The following is a 13,966-nucleotide window of genomic DNA, read 5'->3' as shown; positions in this document are numbered from 1 at the left end:
AATGTTAAACTTTACGCATTTCTTGTGGTCCATCACACAATTTACTATTGGAAATTGAGAGTGCTGTCAGCCTAAGTAATTTAAGCAAATTCAACCCAACATGAGACTTGGGAGATGTAACATATATATAGCTAGATACCTAATTTACATAAATAATCCAAATATTTTGGTTAAAAATGCTCAAAATAACTTTTTTTCACATTTAGAACTAGACTGAAACGTGATATATTATGAGAGTCTGACATCAGTGTAGAGATTCTAATACTATGCTAAATTTGGGTTATGACTAACTCATTTCAAAAACTAATTCAGAAGGAAAAGTGTTTAAAATTTTTATATGGAGTACATTATCCTATTCCAACCCCGTGGAGATTCAACATTTTCAACTCAAAATAACTATAATACCAATTAAAATAGTCCGGTTAAAACTCATTTAAATAATTTTTAAATTTATATTTCACTTACTAAAAAAATTAACTTTAATTAATTTAATAGTTTTAAGTAAATATTATATATAATCTTACAGTTTCTTATATATTTTTATGTGTGATGTTTTATGTAATATATGTAAAAGGAGTTTATATATATATATATATATATATATATATATATTTTTATAAAAGATAAATTTATTGATATTATTCAGAAAAACCTTAGTATATCAATACAACTATAACATTTTGGAAATATAATATTCGCATACTAAATAAAAAAAAACTCGAAAAATCTCAAAATATAAAATTAAAAAACAAAAACAAAAACCAAACACAGAGAGACCAAAGCAAAGATAACAAAAACAGATAGAAAAAAATTACAACCAAACCACAAAGTCTTCCTTTCTAACTACACTTTTTTGGCCAAAATGTCTGCTGTACAATTAACTTTTCCAGTAACATGTTTAATGAAAAAAAAAAGGCAGAATCTTGTTTAAATTTCTTTCTGTGATTAATTAATCTAGGAGGGAGATTTTAACGTAATAAATCTGCTAATAGAATTATCAAAATATCCACCTGGGGACTTGGAACTTTGGTAATTACTTCACAGAAAAATGCAGATTCTGATTTTCGTCGAGTAAAAGCTTTAAACAGGAGCAGAAGCAGCTGTAATAGGACCAGAATAACAGACTAAGTTATTCAAGTCATAGTGGCCATTCTGAAATCCCCAACAAAAACTGAAAGCAGGCACATGATCTGTCTGAAAAGTGGGTCCTGCCACAATTTGGTACGATACTGTCCCAATCTTGATCAAAATAACAGATCATCATCAAGAGAGACGCTGCTTGGGTTACTGAACTTTGAAGCTATGACCAAAAACCTGAATCACTTGAAGAATCCCCAGAAATATATACCTATAATCTCTCAATCTTTTGGAGACTTTTTTTTTTTTTTGAAAAAAACGAAATACAGGCTGGTCTAAATTAATTTTCATGCCACCCCACTTTCAGTTCTTGGAAGAAATGAAACCCTACGGTTGATGTTAAAGGAGAGAGACTTATTGGTTATTAATGCAAACCCATAAATCCATCACCTTCACTTCACTCAGCTAGGTGAAGATAGGGCTTTCAACTTTTTTCAATAACGCATGGAAATTAAAATTGTCCCTGTTGTATTGACCTCATCCATGAAATTTCATTTTCAATGGTAGGTATGTGCAGAAGAAGCACTTTACCCCATCTTCCACCATACCAAAACAATATCTCAATTTATAGCAATTTGCAATTTTTTTTGGAAAAATTATTATTTAATCCCTCTATTATAAGAAAATTCAATAATTTGTCCCTTAATTTTAAAAAATATATTAAAACATTCCTGACATTTTAAAAAGTGTGTTAATCAGTCTCTTTATTAATTTTAAGGGAAAACTGCAATTTAGTTCCTCTAAATTAGTAAAATATAACCTTTCGTTTATCTATTTTAAAAAATTATCAATTTAGTCACTGTGATTTTTAAAAATTATGCCATTGGTCCATCCCGTTAGATTTTCGGTTAAGTCATCGTTAGTCTTAGTTAAAAGACTAAAATACCCCTTATTAATATTATTCTCTAACTAGCTCTAACTTTCTCTCCTATTTGATTTCTCGAAGCATACGAGAAATAGAAGGTGGAGCTCCATTTCTTTCACCCATCTAGATCTTTCGAACCCCATCTCCATTTGGCAAAGCTGTGGCTCTTATTTTATAAAGATCAATTTTAGGTAATGTACATATGAATTATTTAGTCGAATATAGTAAATATTAGGGTATTGGGTTTTTTTATGATTTAGGGTGTTGGATATTTTTATGATTTAGGGATAGGGATTAGGGTTAGGGTTTTACGATTTGTATTTTGTTATTAATGTTATTTTTTGTTATTTGACAGAAATGGTGGCTTCTTTATATGAATTGGTCCTGCACTTTGAGAAGGAGGTCGTCAATGTGCGAAATGTTAACCTAGATATGTACTCATACTTTACTCTTTTATCAGATTGCCATAAGGCATTTAGGATTAAGTCTGACTTTATGGATATTATTTCTAGTTGTGAAATACATGTTCAAGGGGATGATGATGTGAATAAATCATTTGAAAAGTATGCTGATAATCATCTTGTAATACCCGGCTAGAGTCTGGCATCGGAATTCTACTGTCCGGTGGAATTCAGGATGTCGAAACCCTCTAAAAGGGTCGTAGATATGTTTTTCTAAAGAATTTTAGTATGTGTGTAAAAGGCAATGAGTTTTTGAAAGAAAAGAGCCAAGGAAGAAATACAAGGTTCGGCTGCCGAACGTTGCATGGTTTTGGTTTCACGTTTGGCCGCCGAAGGTAGTCTAGTATGGTTTTGGTTTCACGTTTGGCCGTCGAAGGTGGTCTGGCCAGCCACCTATAAAAGGCCCTAGGTCGGTGAATGGATAAGATTTCTTCCATTTTCACAGACAGAGGTGAGACCATGCTCTTCCTTGGGTGATTTTCATGTTTTCTCCAAATCTTTCAAAGTTTTGATGGGTTTTATGTTGTTTTGAAGCTTTTGAGCAAATCAACCAAAAGTTTTGAAGTTGGAGACTTTGAGGGAGAATTTCTCCATATCTCCACGTTGGGATCGTTTATCTTCTTGTTTATAAGAGGTAAGTGAAGATCCTGAACTTCTTTTCATGATTTATGCAAGTTTTATGGAGTTTTATGGGTAGAGATGCATGTTTAGGTTAAGTTGAGTTTTTGGTTGATTTGTGGTCAAAGCATGCTTATGTGTTTAGTTGTGATGTTTGTTGGGGTTTTGAGGTAGTTTTGGACCCCTTTGTGCATATGTTTGAGTATATGTGTGTTGTAGAGTTGAGGTTTGCATGATTGAGTGAGGTTTGGGCAAGTTTTGCATGAAGCAGAACAGGGTTCTGCCTTACTGGGGAACCCAATTTCGGCCGCCGAAAGAGGGTTTGGCCGCCGAAAGAGGGTTCGGCTGCCGAACATGCTAAGGAGGTGGTTTCGGCTGCCTAAGCTTGCCTCCGAAAGTTTGGACTTTCGGCTCTGGAGGGGGGTTTCGGCCGCCGAAGGTGCCGCCGAAGGTTAGGGACTTTTGTCTCTGGAGAGGACTTTCGGCAGCCGAAGTGCCGCTGAAAGTGCTTGAGTTTCGGCTCTGGAAGGGACTTTCGGCCGCCGAACCTGCCGCCGAAAGTGCCCTGTCCAGCCTTCTTTTGCATGTTTTACTTGATTGTTTTAGGATGTTTTAAGGGGGTTTTGGGGAGTTGTATAGAGATGTTCTAGAGTTAGTTTGGTCCCTCATTTTAAGTCCACCTGTGTAGGAACGGACCAGAGGAACCGAAGAGAGCAGCAGTGAGCACTGCTTTAGAGTATTCATAGTCAATTCAGAGTCAGCCAGAGGTGAGTGGAATATTTTAACTAGAGAAATTAAATGCTTTTAGCATGTTCCATGCATCATGATATGTAATAGGTTGAGTGCACTAGAATACACTAATGTGATGCATTGCATTATTCTATGCTTGTACGGATCGAACATAGTTTGGATTCATTAGTCCTCCGAGTAAAGTCCTGAGGAGTCCTGAGAGGGCCGGGCACAGAGCACCATAGGGTGCGTAATCAAGTCCTGAGGAGCTCCTTCACGGGCCAGGCACAGAACAGAGGGAGGTTTGAATCTTTCCGTCTGAGATGGGTGATTTACTTGTGATGTGATGCATTCCATGTGAGCATGTTTATTAACATGTTTTTATTGTTCTACTCACTAGGCTAGTATAGCTCATCCCTCTCCTTTAACCCCAGTCTTGCAGGATCAGAGTTAAGGGGAAGTTCAGCAGGGTACAGGAAGAGTAAAGAGTTTTGTAATAGCCTAGTGTGGACATGTAATATTGTAAAGAAATATTTTAGTATTGTATAGTGTAGAGTATTGTGCTTGACCCATGTTGTAAATCCTTTTTGTATACATGGTCTGTTTATTTTATGTAAATGTATTTATGAGTAGGTGAAAACCATGCTTAACAGAGTATGAGTTGAACCTGTCTAGAGCATTGATGAGAGCTCTAGTAAGGAGTTCTGTAGTACAGAGATTGTGCATGCACAGGTGAAGCCTTGTTTCAGAGTAAAGTTTTATATTTTTACAGAAAATGCATGATCAATGGGATTTTACAGGTACTCAGAGAGTATAGCAGGCTTGCTACGGGTCCCAGCGACCTTAAGTCGACCTGGATCCTAGCGCCGGTAGCGGTCCGATTTTCGGGTCGTTACACATCTGATAAAAGTGAATTACTATGAGAAACATTATGCATTATTTGTCATTGTTGACGGGCCCTTGAAATTTACTTTGAACACTGAATCTGGTAGGAAAAGTGAACCTTCACCTTTCAAGCTCTTTTGGTTAAAGTAATATGAGATGAAAGAAAAGTGCAATAGTGAAAAATGTGAAAGTTGTAAGGGGAAAGAAAAGATTATTTTGGAAGTTGAGAATAGTGAGGAGAATTCTGAAAATGATGCAAATGAATTCATAAATAAAACTGTTTATAATGAGTTTGTATTTATGGAGAAAAGAAATAAATTTGAAATATATCAGGAGATGAATAATTTAGGAGCTGAAACTAATATAAATGATGGAGACCGAACTATTCATAAAAATAATACATTTGAATAACCTGCAAGTGACTTTATAGAGGTACCCTTGACAACTCAATCAGAAATACTAGTTGATGGAGATGGAGACACTAATTGTAACGTGGACAATGGTAGAAATGAAAACAGGGGCAGGGGTAAGGGTAGAGTCAGTGTAAGTGTAAAAGGCAGAGGAAGGGAATTAGCTAGGGGCAAGGGTAATGGGAGAGGCAATTTTAGTGTAAGAGGCAGAGGGAGGGAATTAAACAAGGGTAGGGGTAAGGGTAGTGGCAACAATTTGAAGTCTGCTAATGCTAGTGGTAGTGGAATAACTAGGGGTACTAAGAATGGTAAGGGCAAACTTGCAGAATCAGAAATGATTGAGAGTGAAAATGAATATCAATTTGAGTCCTCTAATGGCAGTGATTGTACAAAAACTATTGGAATTGATGAATTAGATGAGAGTAGTAGTGATAGTCATGTAGATTCAGAAGCTGAGTTATATGAAATGGATATTGCTAAGGACAGTGATGGGTTGAGTAGCTTAGAGTCAGAAGCTTCAATAGATTCATCATCATCAGATAATGGTAACAATGCACTAGACCAGAAGGATTATTTGCATGGATTTTACAATAATGCATTTACATATAATAGTGAAGGTGAGGTCCAATATGAGATTGATCAATATTTTGTTGATGCTTCTGCCTTTAGAATGCTTTACGAGATTATGCCATTAAGGGGGGGTTATATTATTACAAGGAAAAAAATGATTTGAAAAGGGTTACAGCTATATGTGCCACCACTGGTTGTCCATGGAGAGTACATGCATCAGTGATACCAAATGGTAAAACCTTTATGATTAAAATAATGGCAAGTGATCATACATATATTAGGCCAATGGTTAATAGAAATGCAAATTCTAAGTGGGTTGCAGGTAAACTGATGGATGCCCTATCAGCAGATGGTAATATGTCTTATGACTTAATGCGTCATGAACTTGTGAAAGAATGGGGAGTTAAGGTGACTGAATGGAATTTATACAGAGCTAAAGCAAGAGTTAGATCGCAAAATAAAGGCAGTCACAGTGATAGTTATAAGATTTTAGAACAATATGTGAAGGAACTATAAAAGCATAGTCTATGAACTTTTATCAAATTTTAGTTTGGAGATAGGCTTTCAGATAATGATCCAAAAGTATTGAAGAGGATGTCATTGTCCTTTAAACCATTTATAGATGGCTTTAAAGCTGGATGGAGACCATTTATAGGTATTGATGGTTGCCACTTGAAGGGTCCATTTAGAGGTGTTTTGCTATCGGTTATATCACTTTATGATGATAAAGGTGTTATTCCTTTAGCTTTTGCAATGTGGAGATTGAGTGTGGTGCAAATTGAGATTTTTTCTTTGATTGCTTGAAAACCTCCACTGGTCCAAAAGATGATGAAATACTTTTGATATTTATGAGTGACGGACAAAAGGTGTGACTGTAAGAACCATTTATACTTTCATTTATCTGTTAACAAAATAATATGATTTATACTTTTTTTTTCTTTTCTTACATAGGGATTTATTGAAGCTGTCAATACTTGGTTTCCTGAGACATGCATGTCATAGGTTTTGTGCTAGACATATGTTCAACAACTTTAAGAAACAATATCCTGGACTTAGTCTGAAATAAAATTTTTGGAATTCTGCTAGAGCCACACATGGATATGAGTTTTGGGAGGAAATGAAAAAAATTAAGAGGGTTAAGGATAGGGAGCCATTTGACTGGTTATTGAAGGTACCCATGAGCCAATGGAGTAGACACATATTTTAGCCAGAAGCACAATCAGAGCACTTAAGCAATAACATGACAGAATCATTTAATGCATGGATTAAAAAGATTAGAGGGTTGCCAATTGTAAAACTGTTAGATACATTTAGATAAAAATGATTAGACTCCAGAAGAGATATGCTAAAGGGACTTCATGGGAAGGTAAGATCACCCCTAAGACTCGCAAGATAATTAATTCAATCATCAAGCAAGACAAATATTGTAGGTTATTGCCATGTAGAAATGATGAATTTGAGGGTAATCTAAAATTTGCTATAAAGTTTAAGGAAAAAAAATGTTCTTGCAAATGGTGGTACATAAATGGATTGCCTTTCAAATATGCAGCCTTGTGTATTAGATACAAGCGTGAAGATATTGAGGATTATTACTATTATTACTATCATGTTTCAACATATTTAAAGGTTTATGAAGGGTTATTATTCACCTAATGCCACAAGTCAATTACAGTATATAAGATGAGTCTCAACGCATTATGGCACCACCTTTGAAAAGGTTACTTGGGAAGCCTAGAAAAGCAAGGAAGGGAGAAGAAGGTGAAGCTACTTCATCAAATGCAAGGACCAAATCAAAGACAACTAGATGTGCCACATGTAAGCAATTAGAGCATAATAAAAAGACTTACCAAAGGGCACATGTTAAGGAGAAGGTAAGTGTTTGCGAATATTATATTTTTAGATTATATAGTAAATAAATTAATTTAATCTCAATTTTATCTTATAACAGAGAAATGACAGTTCACAATATACAAGATGAGTCTCAACGCATTATGCCACCACCTTTGAAAAGATTACTTGGGAAGCCTAGAAAAGTAAGGAAGAGAGAAGAAGGTGAAGCTACTTCATCAAATGCAAGGACCAAATTATAGACAACTAGATGTGCCACATGTAAGCAATTAGGGCATAATAAAAAGACTTACCAAAGGGCACCTGTTAAGGAGAAGGTAAGTGTTTGTGGATATTATTTTTTTAGATTATATAGTAAATAAATTAATTTAATCTCAATTTTGTTTTATAACAGAGAAAGGGCAGTTCATGTAACATATATGGAAGACCTATCTAAGATGCCATAAGTAATTGAAAATTTTGGAAGATACAAATGCCACCAGTACTCTTGAAGATTTTGGAAGCTAGTTAAACTCATTCAATAGATTTTCAATGGACAATATTGATTTTGTGCTTTTGTATTTTGTAATTATGGGTATAGGTAGTCTTGGTAGATAGGTGAAATTTTTTTGAATATATAGGTATTATGGCTTTTGGAAGCTTATGGTGATTTTAGGATATGCAGAAGAAGGTTATTGGTATGATCTTTGTACTTTGGCATTGTATGGTCAAACTTTGATATTGTATGGCTAAGTATAATGATATGGTCTTTGTTTTAGACAACTCATTTATGAACTAATTATGAGAGTAATTTACACTCATGATCACTGGACATTACAATGATATGATTTTTGTTTTAGGAAAACTTTGATTGAAGGCGAAACCTGAATTCAAGTTTTTTTGAAAAAAAGATACAATAGCGGAATCCGAATAAATTATATTAGTCACTATATTAATAAATTATACAATAATTCAGTCCATCTAATATTTTCAATTTTACTATTGCTAATAATTTTAGATCTAAACAATAATGATTCAACCAATTTACACAAACACATAAAAACTGATAATGTATAAAATATTGGTCATCGTTTATAGTAGCTTGCATTGCATCAGATTTACTTACACCCATCGATTATAAAATATTAACCTACCAGCTATAATATATCAGATTAACTTACACCCAAAATAATCCACTATCTATAAAACATAAGATTTCATTAACAAACGTCCAACTACTTCAACAACCTACCCCTTTTCATCCATTTACTTACACCCAAAATAACTCCAACAAGCAAATACCACAAAACCCATTACACAGACCTCATTCTCCCCCTAATGAGAACGAGAATGAGAAGAGAAATGAACACTATTAACACCAATATAACAACCAAGATAGTCTTTATAAAACCCATCATATTCTCCACATCTTCCATCTTCATTGTTGGCTTTCGATTTTTATCTTGCACAATAAGCATATCTTCTTTTATATCAGCCAACTCTCACCCAAGATTTCTTTGCCTCGGTCCGACTTCAACTGTCTCTGCACTTGCTGGAAACCTCAATGCCAGTATGTACTATCCCAGGAACGAGCCACAATTGTTGTTATGACAAGCATTACAAGCAGTTATTGTTCCCTTCATATTCAGAAATTCTCACAGTAGTCCTAATACCACACTTGCAATTCTTATTCAGATATTTTTCCTCCCATCTGTCGCTGGTATTGGGTGAGCAACTGGTGACCGACATCTAAGATTAATTTGCCTCTGCATTTACTTTTCCTCATGTATTCTTAAATAGCTCCTTCTGTAATTGGAGAGAAAAAATATACATCCCTCCTGCTAGTTAAAGGGCAATCTAGAAATTTTCTATTTAAATTTCCATTGACCAACTTAAAAATTAAAAACTAATGGTGATTTAATTGAAAATCTAATGGGAGGGGCCAATAACATAATTTTTAAAAATCATAGTGACTAAACTGATGATTTTTTAAAACAGATGGATGAAAGGTTATATTTTACTAAATTAGAGGGATTAAATTGCAGTTTTTCCTAATTTTAACTATTAAGTATTATAAAAATATTTAAAATACTCTCAATACAGAGTGACTAATTAATAGATTTCTTACAAAAATGATAGATTAAGTAATAAGTTTTTCAAATTATGAAAACTAAATAATAAATAATAAAATACTGTTAAAATTAAGAAAAAAATTTATTAATAAATTTTTTAAAATATTAAATATACTTTAATATATTTTTTAAAATTGAGAGATAAATTGATAAGTTTTTTTATAATATATAATATGTAAATTAAATAATAAATTTTCTTTCTTTTTATTTAAAATCTCAATTATCAAGTAGTGTTATTATTACAAGTATTTAATTGAATGCGCAATACTTATCAATAAAGTAAATACTCACTACTAATATTTTATTTTATATAATTCCGGTTGCGAATAAAATTAGTGATAATTCACTGCTAAAAAAATGGAAAAGAAAGGGTTAAACTTAAGTCTAAAGAAGTGGGGCTTGCGGTTGTAGGGTCTGACTTCATGCGCCTTTAATTTTGTTCTTGGCAAATTGATACCTTTCTGTATCATTTCATAATTGACCACTTTTGCTTTGGGACGGATGCTTTGGCCCCTGAAGCTGACAAGTGGCCTTTTCCCGGTGGCGCGTGGGAAACGGTAAACTTTCCTCCTTTGTGGTGCTTCCAATTATGCTTTCCTCCAAGAAGTGTCAAAACTCAGATAAACTGCCCGTTTTAGGGTCGCCATTAATGACCCTTTCTGAGCTTTCTTCTGTAGTCTGAACTGGGTTTTTGACCGTGTATTTGATTATAACTCATTATTTTAATGATTGTAATTAATTATATATCATTTTGTTTCTTTTTTCAAAGTGGGTATCTTTCCTTTATCTTGATCTGATGATCATAAACCCTGTCGTCTTATGTCACACATAAAGACACAATAAAATTCTACTGAACCAGCAAAACGATGTGGGTAGAATTAATTACCAAACCCTAAATCAAAGCCAAGCCATGCATGTTTGAATCTTAAGTGATGTAATGTCGCGGTGCACGTCAGCCTAAACGGCGGTGATTTCGGTGATTCCTTCCTTTCTTTTTTGTCTTACTCTTTAATACTTAAACGACGAGTGGGAGAAGGTGGAAAAATAACTCATTTTTCAAAGCAACACATGCCCAGTTTTCTGATCTCGCGAATCACCATGAAGAAGCTAATATTCTTCCAAATGGGTATTCTATTTTTAATATATTTTTTTAAAAAAAATAATTTCTCTGTCACAGACAAGATATGAACATTTGATCTATGCATGAGATTTTATTTTTATTTATTATTAATTTTCCAAGAGTGTTTCTTACTCAAATACCCCATAATTGCTGTTTAGTGTACGTTGTAGCTAAGGAATTGGAGTTTATGGAATATTTTTCACTTTAATTATCAAACCAGCAAGCTATTCTACCAATCTTAAAGAACCAAATATAAATATTATAACTTAATCACAAGATTCCAAATTAGCTATATAATTACGTAGTTAAACAATTACTCAAGCTTGTTGCATGTGATTTTGCAGCTGAGAATAGGTAAACAGTTTGGTAAAGAAAAATATATAATTATTAAGTAATTACTTAACCAACATACATTAACAAGTAGATGATTAGGTAATAAGCAAGACTTCTTAGTATATTGTCTGTCCTTGCTTAATCTATACCCTATTCAACAACTACGTTAATGGGTTTTTTTTTCTTTTTCTTTGTTTTTTTTTTTTTTACAAAAAAAAATATAGCATAGCTTAAATAGACTTATTGATATATTCCGATTTAAATTAAAAAAAAAAAGTGGGTTTTCTTATAAGACAAACGCATGGAATATGGAATATAACACAGAGAATTTGACAACATAACGAGTCATAGAGAGACATGTCAAACTGATTATTCAATAAATTTAAAAGAAAGAGAGAGAAAGAGAGACAGAGAATTTATTAGGGTAATAAATTAAGACAAGAAATACAAAAATTTTGCAATTCCCGGAGAATCTAGAGCGCATCAGGCGCTGACCACGGCTTCGAAAAAGTATTAAAGAAAATGATTAATAATTTGTAGTCACCTTTGTAGTATTATAATCAGCTTAATGCAATGCAAAGCAGCATTTAAAACGGGGTCGTGTAGAAAGGGGAATAAAAACAAGAGATGAGAACAAGAGAAGAGACTAATAAAAACCTAGAGACAATGTCATGTCCATAAGTCACGTGATGCGAACCCCATGTTGACGCCGAGGAATATGGCTTGATATTGTTTTCATTTGATTTGTCTTGTAACTTTCCACGCGCGGGTGGGGCTCGACATTGTGGGTTTAGCTGAGGAATTTTTGGACACGGAGAGGGAATATTGGAGATTGATGCAATATTACAGATTAGACAAATACTACCTGTTGAGACTCTGCCTCCGTTCTCTCATTTCCACGCGCTTTACCCCACTCGCCTCCTCTAGCACTCTATCCTAATTAACTAAAGCTTTTTCAGCACAAAATTTACCATTTACAATGTTCATAAGATTGATTTTAAAAAAAATTAACACAAATTTTTTAATGAATTAAATAGTAATTTTTTTATTTAATTAATTTATTTAAATTTAAAAAGTTCTCAAAAGAATGGATATGCTAATATCCATATTTGGATGACTTCTCTGATTTTTTATGAGAATTTATTCTAACTCCTTAAATAGACCAAGTAAAAAAGACGTTGAAAGTTTTCAGGAATATAACGAAGAATCCCATTGAAAACGTGATATGAAATTTTATTTGGACTAAAATGTAAAATTGCAATATATCTAAACGTCTTTTGTGTAGTCGAAAAGTGAGATTTAATACTCTGAAGTCTTTTCGATATATCTAAAGCGCGTGGGACAGAAACCACATAGTTGAGAAGTAGCATGTGGGAGTGTGAGAGCGGTGTCGCCCAATCTGACAATTCTTCTCTTATAAGACTCCTATTTTTATTTCTGATATTTGCTTTCACTCAACGGAGATAAATTTTTATCCCTTGTATTGTATTGTATTTCTGCATTTAGGCCTGCTTCGCACGTGTACACCTCGATATTTATGCCAATTCACTACTTACGTGCGAGCCAAAATATTAGCTCGTGGATATATTTTTCTTTTTTTTGCATTTGAGTGTATATATTTAAATAATAAAAAAATTTATTGATAGAGAGGAATTTGATTCTTATTTTCATTTTAGTGGATTCTCTAATTTTTAGTTTTGGTGATTTAATTGTTTCTGTAATTGTCCTTCCTCTGTTTTTGGGTAGGGAAGAAATTGTACTATTTTTGTTTTATTTTAGGGAAAATTATTTTTTAGTCCTTGAGGTTTAACGTAATTAACACTTCTGTCCCTCTATTTTGGCGACCCAACACTTAAGTCCCTCATTTTATTTTCTGTCCAAATTCGTAGTCCTTCCATCCAAAATAGCCGTTTGGAATACGTGAATTGACAAAATTGACCCTCACTAAACCCAAACCCAAACCCAAATACTTCTTCTTCTTCTTCTTCTTCTTCTTCTTCTTCTTCTTCTTCCTACCCTTTCTGCAACTTTTTCTTCTTCTTCTTCTTCTTCTTCTTCTTCTTCTTCTGCAACTGGAGAAAACATGAAAGAGAAAAAAAAATAGGAATTTCACATTGAGAGAAGGGTATTTTTGGAAAAAATTATCACCTCTCACTTTTGACTCTTTGACCAAACGGTTTAAATGGACGGAAGGACTACGAATTTGGATAGAAGAGAAAGTGAGGGACTTAAGTGTTGGGTTGCCAAAATAGAGAGGCAGAAGTATTAATTACGTTAAATCTCAGGGACTAAGAAGTAATTTTTTCTTGATTTTATTATCGTTTCTGTAGTTCGGTTTTCGTCACCGATTTAATGAATGATATTTTTATTTTACTTTTGTTTTTTTGTGTTTGAAGATTCGCACATCTATGTCGAGAAATTTTTCATAAATATGGTTTTGTTGAGGGCTCCATGTAACTGCAGGAAAAAGAGTTCGCTTTCAGTGATATTGGTATCTCGGGACTGCGCCGCTACATTCGACGACTTTTCTTTCCGCATGCCATGATCGATTGAGCTTTATAACGTCCTCTCTTCTGGACCGCTGTGTAGATGGTTGATTTAAAAGTTTTGTGGTGTTTGCAAGTTGCTCTTCTCCTTTTTCTGTTTCTTTTGTTTTATTTATGTACCCGTTTATTGTTATACTTGTTTCTGATTGTGCTTCGATGGGTTTGTGAATCCGATAAAGTTTTCGGTGTTGAGATTAGCATAACCAGTTTGGTGATGTTGTGTGTGCTTTTATTTATTTTTATTATTCATTTAATTGGTTGTGGTGGTGCTCAGTGGCAGAATCTCAAATAGTTTCTAAATCGACTTATTCTTTTAGTGAAGCAATCGGTAAA

This window comes from Manihot esculenta, chromosome 5 (assembly GCF_001659605.2).
Source record: "Manihot esculenta cultivar AM560-2 chromosome 5, M.esculenta_v8, whole genome shotgun sequence".
NCBI lineage: Eukaryota > Viridiplantae > Streptophyta > Magnoliopsida > Malpighiales > Euphorbiaceae > Manihot > Manihot esculenta.
This window is presented reverse-complemented; position numbering follows the sequence as displayed.